Raw genomic sequence first — 13,251 nt, forward strand, 5'->3', positions numbered from 1 at the left:
CACATGAGAACATGCACACAAGGAGGTATAGACTACAAAGTTATCCATGGGGTATAACTATACACGGGGTGATTCAAATATATCTGCAATATACATATTGCATAAACAAATAAATATAGCCATATACTTACTGCATGTTTATACTTGGTGTGCTTATATTTAATTTGTTCTTAAACTAAATGATGGCTTTAAAAATTAATGTAAAAACATGTATCTATGTGTATAGATATGGCTCGTTCGGCATTTATTCATTTAATTGTTTAATAACCAATTGCCAGGAGATAGGTTTGAGAGACAGACAGAGGTATCTATTTGCTGCTGAGCTATTTTGAACTATTAGTCTATAATTCCCCTGGATGAAATAGTACTCCACAGGAAAAAGTTACAAAAGTCACAAAATGGAGCCTGGTTCCAAGACAATCATTACGTCATGTTCTCCAAACCTGTGCATGCTGCAGATCTGGAAGGAATAACTGCTCATATGATGGATGAAGAAGTCCTGTTACAGAATACTCTTCAGAGGCTGAACAAGAAAAAAAATCATTAAGATGATATTTACTGTAGAAAAATATAAAATCCTGCCTTGAGGTTAAAAAATAATCAGTTGGGTAAGAAAGAATGTATCATAGGGTACTTGCCTTGAGTGTTAGCTGCATAAAAACGAGCTAAGAGGTTTGATTGACCTCATCTGCAATCAGATGCAAAATGTCTATAAAATTATACTGAATTTAGAATACAGTAACCAGATCACTAGGAGTACTATCCTTGTGCCTGAATAGGTGATAATTATATAAGCATTTTTAAATCTCATTGGCTTGATAGCATGCAGCTCTAGAAGCACTGGGTCACACAAAGCCATCAGAACAAACTTTCAGCCTATAAGATATTATGGAGAGCTATAAACACTTTTATGAATTGTTTAATTCATAGATATTACAGTGGTCAGCACACTGACCTGAAAACACGCATGAAACTATTTGCTAACTACTCAGCTTGCCAGTAATGAGAAGGTCTTTCTGTGGGGTAAAAAATGAAGATGGAGTAATATTTGGTGACATTATGATTAGAGATGAATGAGTAACTGACCACTGTCTTCATGGTTCTTCCACCCATTCTTGTGAGGCTGCTAAATGATGAACACACAGAGCAACAGTAGGAGGAAGGTTGAGGAGCCATTTTATCAATAGCACCTTCAAGAGCTGTAATAGGGAAGAACTCAAGGAAATTCTGTATCAGGGCACTAAGGTCTCCTCTTTCTGGCTTTCTCCCATCATGCACTCTTAAAAACTTAAACCACAGGTCCAGCATACATAAAATTGAAATATATATGTACAGTCAAAATGCTGTATGAAAGAGGTCCCCCAAAATGTGATTCAGTTTCTGTTACAGAAATAAAAGTAGAGATAGATTCTGCTCAACAAAAGGACATTGTGTCAGTCACATAGCTGCCAATGAAAGAAGTTCACTGCCCTAAGAGCCAATTCTCTCTTATTGGAGTCTAAATACTCTACAGAGCAGGGGACCTGCACAGTAAATTATACTCTTAGGAAGTTAGACAGGGAAGTTTTTATGGTCTGATCCAAAAATCTGGCTGCTTTGATTTCCCTGGACTACTTAGGATTTCATAGCCGTGATGTCCAAGGAAGATTCTCTCAAAGAAATTTGACTCCTGGTAGTAGGTTTAAAATTCCATTTGACTCTCATGACTTTTGATGACACACAGTGCCTTGTGTCATTATTCCCAGTGAGTCTGCATCTCTGTGTTCTTTCTCCATCTCTCTAAAAATACTGAGTGGGTTTTTGTTGTTGTTGTTGTTGTTGTTCCTATAATTCAATCTTTGTCCTATAGGATTCAACACCACCATAAGGTAAATAGGACTTTGAAATTATTAATTTGTCCACATTTTTGTCAATATTTTTTGTAATATTCTTTGGTCAAAGAGTTGGGAGCTAATTTAATCTTAATTAAACTATCACCAGCAGAAAATAATACTATGTATGATATGAATTCATTAATCTTTCTGTTGGTTTAGTAGAGTATCAAAATGTGAATTAATTGCTAAAGATTCAAGATATCTTCCTAGCAGATTCAGAAATGAACAAGCTGAAATGTCTACAGAAGCCTAATATATCTTCTATTATAAATGCTAGGCATCAAATATATCCCTTAGAATCTATGAAAAATTGAGAACACTCAGAAAGCCAAGTCATCCTCAGTTATCTACAGATGTGAGCCCAAGGTGCCTCAGAAAACGTCTGTCACTGGAATCCAAGAATACCTCTTTTTAGCTGTTATTGTTAGACTTCTTTTTAATCACCCCTCTTTGTAAAGCTGTCAACAGAAATAGCATCGCCAGCTTCTCTGAACTCACTCTTGGAGAGGTGACACCTAGTAGGGATAATCAGCAAGGGGAAGAGAGAAGAGCCAAGAATCAGCACTGCATGGGAAACACATTTTATGCACTGAAAGTGTGGGCAGTAATTTAAAGAGAGGAAAACCCACCCCACAACCTGCTTCAGAAGGCCTTTTGTGACCTTCCATTAAAATAGCCCCTCTCTCCTTCTGCTTTGTTTTATTCTTTATATAATATTATTGCATTATCTATATGGAAATTTGTTATTGTCCATCCATGATGTGTACAGCTACTTTGTCGGTTTCACTGTCAGAATCCAGTGGTTTGGCCCACAGTTACTTGTTTTTTTCAAATTAGAGATAGATGGAGGGTCCTAGAATGATTGATGGCTCACTAAAGTCTAAAAGGAGAAGTTTACTAGGAAAATATCCAGAATAGATTTTGTTCTTCTCTTTGACAAAGAAGGATGGAATAAACATGATGACCTGTGACTAAGCTCACATTGCACCTATGATGCATTTTATAACTTTAGATACTTAGAACCCATGACATCCAACAGTATATGTACCCTCCCCATGTAAATGCAGTTTTTAAAATCACCAGTAACTAAGATGTAAGACATGTCCAATGGCATGGCTCAGTGAGAGTTTATTGCCATTTCCAACCTACAAAATGAGCATAAACAAAAAGCCCACAGTTTATTGCCATTTACATGTATTATGTAACTTTTATTCATATGGGATCATTCTAAGTCTATGTGCTTACTAATATTACTTAATGATGTGATTTGAACACAATAATCAAGAGACTATGATTAAGAATATGATTGGGGACTTCCATGCTATTATATTTTAAGTCTTTATGACACGTGACATTTTCTAGAGATTGATTTGCTTTTATTTGTATGTGTGAGTGTCTGTATATATGTATGTGTGCCATGTGCATTCCTTGTGTCCATGGAGGCTCAAAGAAGGCACTGGATGCCCTGGGACTGGAGTCAAAGGTGTTTGTAAGAGGCTGGATGTGGGTGCTGGTTATCGCGTGCAAGTTCTTAACCACTGAGCAGTCTCCTCAGCCCCAAACAGAATATTGTAGTTATCTCTTAATGTACTGTCTACTGCCAGTCTGCCTTTGATTACATAGAATGTGTTTTATTGATAGGATTATGAACAAAAAGTAAATTAAAAAGTAGATCCAAGCAAGACAAGAAAAGGAGTAGAGACTACATCTCCTTCAAGCTACTTAGCAATGGTGCTTTTCCTGTTTATTTAGTAGATGAATGTAGAATGGCTGTCCAATAACGGAAGTATGAAGATTCTTCCAGGATATTGTTTTACTTGAGGTGGATGAAGCAATTTAGACATCTAGCATATCAGCTGTGACCCCTATTGACCCCTGAAGACTGTTTTCAAAGGGAATAAGCCTTTTGACTCTAAAAAGTAATTTACATTAATTGAGCCGCCTTTGCATTAGTAGATAAGTAAAATGAAATGATAAGGATGGTAGTGTTTCATTGAAAGGCAAATGATATGTCTTTTCATGTAATGCATAGTCCCAGGGAGGAGGCTATGGAAAGCACACTTGTGTAAACAGCTTCATACTTTCCTGGGTCAAGACTTTTAATGGTTTGATTAAAAAAAAAAAAAAAAAAAAAAAGCATCGGTAAAAATCTGCTGGGTATGTTGGCACAATTAATCCTGGCACTTAGTAGGCAGAGAAACGGGAATCTCAGGGGTTCCAGATGCAGCCTGATCTACTTAAGGGAGTTCCATTACAGCCAGGGATATACAGTGAGACTCTGTCTCATAAATAAATAATGAAATACAGTGCTTGTCATAGTGAGGTGAAGAAAGCACAGTGCTTCTAAGAGAGCACGCACCTGTATGTGCTCTTTCAGCAGCACATACACTAATATAGGAACGATACAGGAGAGAGTATCATAGCCTCTACAAGAGGTTGGCACACAAATTCATGAAGCATCCCATATATTTTTTTTTTTTATTAGTAAAATTCCCCTTCATTTCCAGCAAGTCTTTTGCCATACAAACAACCAGCACATATTTTATTCTGGGAAAACAAAACAAAACATTATTTTCACATTTGGGATCTCTTTGCGGTGGGATAAATCTGTACCAGAAAAAGTCTTGATCTTTAAGTTTTTTGACTTGCCCCTTAAAGTCTGAGACAGTGGTAGGAGCTAGTGCATTCCCCATGCTCATTCTCCGAGGCTCCTAAGAAAAGTGGTCACTGCACCGGCTCCTACCCAGAGTCGCTTGGTTTCTGCTCTGTTCTTCCTGTGCCGCTTGGTCAAGTTTTACCCTCTGTCACTTTCAAATGCAACTGGATTACCCTCCTGGACTCTGCTCTCTCTGCCTTACCACTGGTATATGGCCTTTATTATAACATACTGTGTGGCTTACATATATATTATCAGACATCCGTAATTATATTTATATGAATTTTAGTGTTGTTGATTTTCATATTGATTGTGTGTGTGTGTGTGTGTGTGTGTGTGTGTGTGTGTGTGTGTGTTAATCCCTGTTCTTCTCCCTTGGGGGGCCAAATTTGTCTTTTTTTTCCTCTGCTGGTTTTAAACTCAATAAAGGAAAAACATGTCTTTTCAGTTCCCTCAATTCATGGCTTACAGTATATACCCAATGATTTTTAATGAACCAGTGACTGAGTAAATATATTATGTACTTACCTGCAATGCATATGCTTTTGACTGAATGAGTGAATGAATGGCAAATCCTTAATCATAGGAATTCTCATACTCAGTTTCCATGAGAATGTAATTATTGTTCTGCATCTTCTTATTATATGGGGGATAACCCATGCATTGAAAGAAATCAGTTTTTCCTGAATAATTTTTTGTCTGGCATGGTTGTTAATTTTATGTGTCAGTTTGACTAGACTACTATTTGACTTGATAATTAGCAAACTTATTTTTAGGTGTATGGTGTTTCTGGAAGAAATTAGCATTTGGTCATGATCTGCTTTTACCAATGGGATAGGTATCATGCATTCTATTGTAGATTCAGGAAAAATGAATAAAAATGAAGGAAGGGTTAATTTGTTCTCTCTTGAGCTGACAACTCCACCCATCCTTGCCCTTGAACATCGGACCTGATGGCTCTTGGACATTTGGACGTCAGGGTATAAACCATTCACTCTTCTTATTTCCAGGTTTCTGCATTCAAACCGAATCACACTCACAGCATTTTTGGCTCCTTAGCTTGTCACTGGAATGCCATGGCCCCTTTTGTCTCCTGAATCAGGTAGCACAAGACCCCAGAATGTCCTCTTAGATGTCTTCATGTGTCTTATCAGTTCTGCAGCTTTGGGGAAACCCAAGGAAGTCATCTCACCATCAAACAGCACTTGAATTTTTCCCCCAGTCTTTACTTCCACATCAGACTGTTGTCAAAAATTTGTACAGACAAGCTCCATCTCTAAATCTTCACCTTTATGCACCAAACCAGACCAAGGATCAACTATAGCAAGAATAAGCAAAAGTAATCTTCTATGCACTCTCTCTACCTTACACCGACTTTATTCTGAAAACAATGTATTACCTGCTTAAATTCTACAGAACAGGTGGATGCGGACACGAGCCTTTTTACTTTTCCCTAGCTTCCTTTTATTAGGAAAGGAATTTGTAAACATGTAGACCAAACAAAATTTAATGCAAGCAAATTGGAGGTGCTTCTTTGGGCTTATTACACTGGGCTTTGATCTATTTTTTTATTCACTTGCAAATCTGAACTTAGTGGATATTCAGTGCTATTGTCAGAGAAAACAAAAGGCCCAACATGTCATCTATAGCACATTTCAGATTGCAATGATAGTTTACCTATAATTATCTATAATTCATGTCCTTCTAAGAGGATAATGAGTTGCATTTGTCCTATTTAGCAACCACTCATTAGCTAGATCTGGAGGTCTGCATGAAGTCATTTGGATCATTTACAAATCTTTCCCCCAGGCCTAACTCTTTAGGGACTTCAATGCCCTTGGTTATATTTTTTAATTTCAGTCTTTTTGATGTAGTTTCTTCCCTCCTAGTAAATTAATTAAAGCATTTTTCCTTCTATAAGTCTTAATAATTAATCTGGCAGTTGCAAAGATCCCATCGTCTTCAGGCTGATCGAGTCGTATGGGCGTTCAGCATTCAGTGCAGTTTGCTCCAGGATTGATTTGATTACAGCTATCTGTATTGACCATGAAGGCAAATTCAATAAACACACTGGAGGAACTGTGATTTGCCCACCAAAGATGGGAACAGCAATAGGTGAAAAACATTCATTGTCCCTTCTGGGAAAGACAAGAAATCAATAAAGCAAATACTCATCCCTGGAGCTATGTAGGCTGAGGATGACAACAGCTAATATAAAAAATAAAGTTCAAGTGCTTAGCCAAAACATGGGGAAAATGCAGAGAATTTTTAAAAATTATTTATTTTGAAAATCTGTGTTAGCTTATTATCTTTTTCTAGAGTCTGTCCTAAATTCTATCATCAGAATGAGTTTCTTAGAAAACTGGATAGCCATTTATCATGAAAGTTAAGCACTTGATCATTGTGGTTATATAGTAAGGATCAAAAAACAACAGAATAATATAGTCCTACAAAGGAGTAGGATAGAAAAGCCAAAGGCCAGAAAAAAATAGAATTGAAGATCATATTTACACTAATGTTCATTTTCATTACAGTTTGAAAGGATAAAAAAGGGAAGGAGCAAAGTAATTTAAACAGAGGTTTGCTGTGAAAGTTAAACCTATATTTTGTGTTATATTGACATCTTTTATTGTATGTTAACTCACAAGCCCCTTCCTGTTCTTCAGAATCTGAAAAACGAAATAGAATAAATGGTCTATGATCAAAACTGCAAAAATAACTAACATGTCAGATATAGGCTTCTATTTCCACCGCCATGCAGGCAGACATTTTCTACAAATGGCTTCTTTAAAATTAGAAATGTGTATGAAAACAGACATGGACAATTGCAATTATCTTACTGTCCTGAATTAAAAAAAAAAATCAAAACTGGAAACATAGAGTCGCATTGGCTATGGAAATGGTTCTTAATTTTAATCTTAGTATTTTTCTACCTTGAAATATGTTTTGTATGAGTAAAGTGGCTAGATACATCGGCTATGATCAGAGAGACGAGGTTGAGGCAGGCATGGTTCTTGTTCTTTTACTTCATGACACAATTAGACCAAATTACTTATCCTACCTAAAACTATTTGTTAAAATGAGAAAACAGAATCTCTGCCGTATGGGAGTGATGCACGTATCAAAGGGAGTGTGTGTGCTGCCTGGTACCTGGCACACGGGAAGCACTCAATCTTCCTCCCTGCTGTAATTACGCAGCCATGAATTGGGAGTTGTTACAACCCTCACCAGTGCTAATCCTGACAACTGTAGCTCTAGAATGCTTGGAAACTGGAGACAGAGTTTGGGGAGAGAAGAAACCCAGTTAGGCTAGCCAGTGGTATTTACTCAGATACGTACATGCTTTAGACAGACCCCCACACACCTACTTACATGTTAAAGTCAACTAGGATCCTTAAAATGGGGGTTAACTTAAAGAAATCATCGTATCTAAACAAAGGGAAACTTGCTTAAAAAAAAAAAAAACTTTCAAAAGCTTTAGATTGATCAGGGAGAGTTAAACTTGATTACCGGGTTGCCAGTAGAAAGCATTTCTTAGAATAATCAGGTTTGAAGTGGCTAATAATAGAATACTAGATCTGTAGCTGTTGCCTCTGAGTCACCGGGCTGAGCAAGGGGAGAGCGAAGGCCACCTCCCAGGTTTAAATATTTATTGAGGGCCACTGTGAAGCCACAGAAAACAGAAGCAAAAGTGAAGGGGGAAAGCCTTATTTTCATGACTTGCGACTTTTCAGTTCTGGCTTTTTCTTCCAGATATAGAAAGGATAAACTCTGTGACTTATTTGAAGGTTTGGGAATCTTTTTATTCACTTGTCGCTGTCACGTAACACAGTTCCTAACATGCCGCTTGTTCCCATCCAAATTCAGTGGGTTGAATGAGCTAAACAAAGGTTCTGAGCGAGAAAGCACCTCAAGCATAAAACTACGGTTGTGAGGAACTAGAGGTCTCGAGACGGGCTTTCTTTGCAGTTGTGTTGCGTGAGCTTTCTGAGGTTAGACCCTTATTCACGCATTTGCAACATGGGTTGGATTCAACCAATAGATTTTCTTAGTTCTTACTTTACATGTGCATAATAAAACAATACTAACTGTAGTATTAGTATTGTTGGACTTTGCCAAATTCATCATTAAATAAAGTATTGTTTTGGAAATACCTATAATTTTTCTTAGTCCTGAAGGGTTCTACTATTTTTGTAATGGCTTTGTAATGTTTGTTAAAATTTTTATTTGTTCAAGCTTATTCCCTTTCCAAAATATTATTAGAAGTGTAACCTAAGACACGTGCCTCCTTGCCTTTAGTTATTATATCATCATCATCATCATCATCATCATCATCATCACCATCATGTTGTTGTTGCTTTTAAGACAAGGTTTCTCTGTGTAGCTCTGACTTGTTCTGGAACTCACTCTGCAGACCAGAGATCTGTCTGCCTCTGTCTCTCAAGTGCTGGCATGAAAGGAGTGTGTCACCACAGCTGGTTCAGGAGACTTCTTTTAAATAATACTGCATAAACAGTAAGTTGAGTAGCTTTTAAAGTTGCTTGTTTCCAGAGTGGCATAACTAACTCAACAAATCTTCTGGCAGCCTTTTAGAGAATGGCAGATCTTAATGGCAGTCAAGTCCCCACAGCCTTCACAGAGAAATGCCCCATCATGAATAAGTTAGCATGCTCAGGATAACATTATAAACTCCCATGCTAATTCAGTCTTTATTTAGAGACATGTTTGACAAATAGTCAGTGATTCATTTGATAAATGTTTAATGTTTGTCCAAGGCACTTTTTGGCTTCATGGGTACAAACAGAGTAAGACAAATAAAGTCTACTATAACTTAGACTCTCAGTTTGGAAAGACAGATAAGCAACTTTGTAAACAGATGGACAAGGCTAATTTCAGATGGTAATTAATGCTTGAAGTCAATAGAGCAAAATGTTTGGGATAGGGAAATGAAGAATAATCATTTATGTTGCTTAGCCAGGAAACGATATCTCTGAGGATGTTATTTTTGAGCTGAAACCCAAATGATGTGACTCATTCTTGGGTAAACCTATGTAAATACAGAACAAAAATGAAGAGTGACAATAATTTTTTGATATGGAGTCAAAATTCTAGCAGGCCTTTGTAGAAATCAGCAAACTGATTCTCAAAGCCATGTAAGAATTCAAAGGATGAATTTAAAACTGGAACTTTTCAAAGTTGCAGTTGCTATGGTTACAGTAATTGACTCCAAGACTTATTCCAAAGCCACAGCATATAAGACTTTTGTATCAATGGGATAAAATGCAGGATTCAGAAAGTAGCCCACATGTATGCGAATAATTGATTTCAAACAGAGATGCACTCGAGTGAGAAAAACAAAGTATTTCAAAGAATTGTAATTGGAAAATTAGGTTCCATTTTTAAAAGAAAGAAGGGACTTTATCTATACCTCACCCCATGAGTGTGCTTGCCCTTGCTGTGATGAAATACTCTGACCAGTAACAAGTTAGAGGAAGAAAAGATGTGTTTCATCTTTTGGAGGACAGTCCATCATCAAAGGACGATAAGGCAGGAACACAAGGCAGGACCTTGGCGTAGAAACAATGGAGGAACTCTGCTCGCTGGCTTTTCTGGGGCACACTTTCAGCTGCCTGTTTTACGTAGCCCAGACCTTCCTGCCTAGGGGAGGAACCACACACAGTTGCCTACTGTACCATTGAAGAAATGTCCCTAAAACATGCCCACAGGCCAATCTGACCCAGGCAATTTCCCAACTGAAACTCCCGCAGAGAACTCTAGGCTGTCTCAAATTGACAACTTGAGCTAAGTAGGGGACTATACAAAAACTTAACTCAAATGGCTTATGAAAATAAATGGGAAAACTTTTAACTATAAAACAACATTTCTAAGAGAAAGTCTTTGTGGTATTATCTTAAACAAAGATTTATTAGACAAGACATTGAAAAGATGATCAATGAAGAAAAATTGAACACATTCAGACTTGATCACAATTAAGAACAGCTTTTTTTGAAAATAATTTTTTCAAATCATTTTTTAATATATATTATGTTTCCCTTCCCCCAGCTCCTCTCTGCTCCTCCTAGTTCCTCCCAGTGACACAGTCACCCAAATCTACATACTCTTTCTTTCTCTTTCTCATTAGAATACAAATAGGCATCTAGAAAATAATAACACTGAAAGATAAATTAAAAATTAATGAACCAGAATACGACAAAACAAACAAACAGAAAAAAAAGAGCCAAAGGAAAAGAACAAGAAACACATAAAGATGCTGAGACACACATATTCACACTTACAGAAAACTCATAAAAACAAAAATCAGAAACCATAATAATAAGCAAAAGATGTGTAAGGTTTTTTTTTTTTTTTTTAATGCCCAGACAAAGCATTGTGAGACAGAAAAAAACCTCTAAAAATGCTGGTGAGTTTGTTTTCTTGTTGATCATCTATTGATCATATGAGGCCTGCTCTTAAGTATAGTTTGTATACCCAGTGAGACTCTGTTGGGGAAAAAAAAAAAAAGCAAAAATAAATTTTTCCTTTGCAAGCAGTTTTCAGTTAAAGACAGTCTCTGGGTCAGGGATGGGGGCTTGTGTCCACTTCAGTTTTCAGCCTTGGACCCCATCTAGCTTAAGCTTACATAGGTCCTTTTCCTGCTGCTACAATCTCTGTAAATTCGTATATTCATCAGTCTTGCAGGGTTCTAGAAGGTCTTGTTTCTTTGGTGTCTTCCATCCCCATTGGCTTTTACAATATTTCTGGCTTCTTTTTCAGAGTTCTGGAAGCCCTGAGGGAAGAGATTTGATGGAGATGTCCCATTTAGGACGTTCAGGGTGTCCCAAGGTCTCTTACTCTCTGCCTACTGTACAGCTGTATGTCTCTGTACTTGCTGTCTTTTACTGTAGTGGGGAGCTTCTTTGATGACGGCTACGCCAGACACTGACCTGTGGGTTATCCAGCCAGTGTTGGGCACAGGTTTCATCACATGGAGTGGGCCTTAATTCCAATCAGAAATTGGCTGATCGTTCCCCAAACTTTCATGCCACTGTTGCATCAGTGTGTGTCAAGGCATGTCACCATTGTAGGTCCCAGGGTTTATAGCAGGGCTGAGGTCCACTATTCTCTGGCAGTATGTAGAGTGTCTTCTAGTACCATGAATCCTGGTCAGTAGGTGGTGAAGACTATAGGTAGGTGCCAATTCTACTTTTCCATGTTAGTGAGCTATGTAGGTGTTTTCTTCAGCAATAAGGACTTACCATCAGTTTGTGGAAAAGATTTACTAGCCTGGGTTGTTTGTGGGTTCCCATTAGGCTCCTTTGGCCAAGAATTTGATTATATATAACCCATCCCCCAGTACTGGATGTTTCATTTGGTAGCAAAAGATGTCTAATCGGAGCTTTGTCTCCCCCATTATTTGTTGATTCCAATTTAGATTTCTTTCATATATGTATATATTTTAAGAACCTGCTACTATATTGATTTTTATAAGCCCTCTAAAATAGCTTAGAGGTTTAGATATTCCTTCCCATATAACCTCCCTTTTTTACCTCCTCCCTTCTCCTTGTCATTTGATCTTCCTGTTCAAGTTCTCCCCAACTCTATAACGACCTATTCTGGTTCCTTTTTCTAGGGAGATTCTTCCCTCCCTCTACTCCCTTACTTTATATCTAACTTCTATGATTATACGGGTTGGAGCATACTTATTGAAGACAACATCTAACATCCTTATATAAGTGAATACATACAATATTCGTCTCTTTGGTTCAGGGTTACCACACCAAGGATGATTTTCTTTAAGCTCTATCCATTTACCTATAAATTTCATGTTTTTTAATAGCTGAGTAATATTCCATTTTGTAAATGTAGTGCATTTTCTTTATCTATTCATCTATTGAGTGACATCTAAGCGGTTTCCAGTTTCTGGCTATTGTGAATGAAGCAGCAATGAAGATGGTTGAGCAAGTGTCTCTGTTGTAGGCTGCAGAGTCCTTTGATAGCTGGATTTTGAGGTAGATATATTCTCAGCTTCCTGAGGAACCAACACAGTGCTTTCCACAGTGACTATATGGATTTGCAGTTCCACCAGCAACAGAAGAATATTCCTTTTATCCAGAACATGTTTTATTTTTAAGAAATTTAAAATGAGACAACAAACCTGAGACTGGGGTTATACATTATTAAATACCATATTTGATAAGTGACTAGATCCAGAATATATAAAGATGAATCCAACAATCAGGAAAGAAGCATTTCCATTAAAAATTGAGAAACTATTTTTGAACAAGACACCTCTCTACAAAAGGGATAAAGGTATACGGGTGTCAAACAAGTATATGGAGAGAAATGTCCACCAGTAGCTGTCAGGTCAGTGCACACCGACTCCAAAATTGGAGGTCACAAAGAGGTGGTGGAAACAAGGGACAGTCGCCCCTCAGTGTTGCTCACGAGAATGCAACATATTTGACCTCTCCAGAAAAAGAAATACTGTCTGGCAAGGTTTTTGAAGTTAAGCTGTTGTTTTAATTTTAACTTATACCTATAAACCACGTTTTAGTTCTGGATATTTATTGAAGAGAAATGAATGTCCATGGTTTAGAATGTCTTGTTTGCAAATATCCTGAAGAGTTATTTCCAGCAGTCCCAAACTAGAAGTATTTCAAACTGTTCAAGAGATAAATGGCTAAATGGGCTGTCCTGTATTCATATGCAATTCTACTCTGC

At 37.4% G+C, this 13,251-nt stretch overlaps 1 protein-coding gene and 1 non-coding gene across 16 annotated transcripts in view; both read left to right on the forward strand.

Moving 5' to 3' along the window:
- Anks1b (ankyrin repeat and sterile alpha motif domain containing 1B) overlaps positions 1-13,251 on the forward strand; it is a 1,054,774-nt gene that overhangs the window by 556,067 nt on the left and 485,456 nt on the right. The gene's annotated exons all lie outside the window — the stretch shown is intronic.
- Positions 4,240-4,345, forward strand: LOC132652555 (U6 spliceosomal RNA). The gene has a single exon (XR_009590163.1). It is a non-coding gene; the product is annotated as a U6 spliceosomal RNA (small nuclear RNA).

The sequence above is a fragment of the Meriones unguiculatus genome, chromosome 2 (genome assembly GCF_030254825.1).
Source record: "Meriones unguiculatus strain TT.TT164.6M chromosome 2, Bangor_MerUng_6.1, whole genome shotgun sequence".
Lineage (NCBI taxonomy): Eukaryota > Metazoa > Chordata > Mammalia > Rodentia > Muridae > Meriones > Meriones unguiculatus.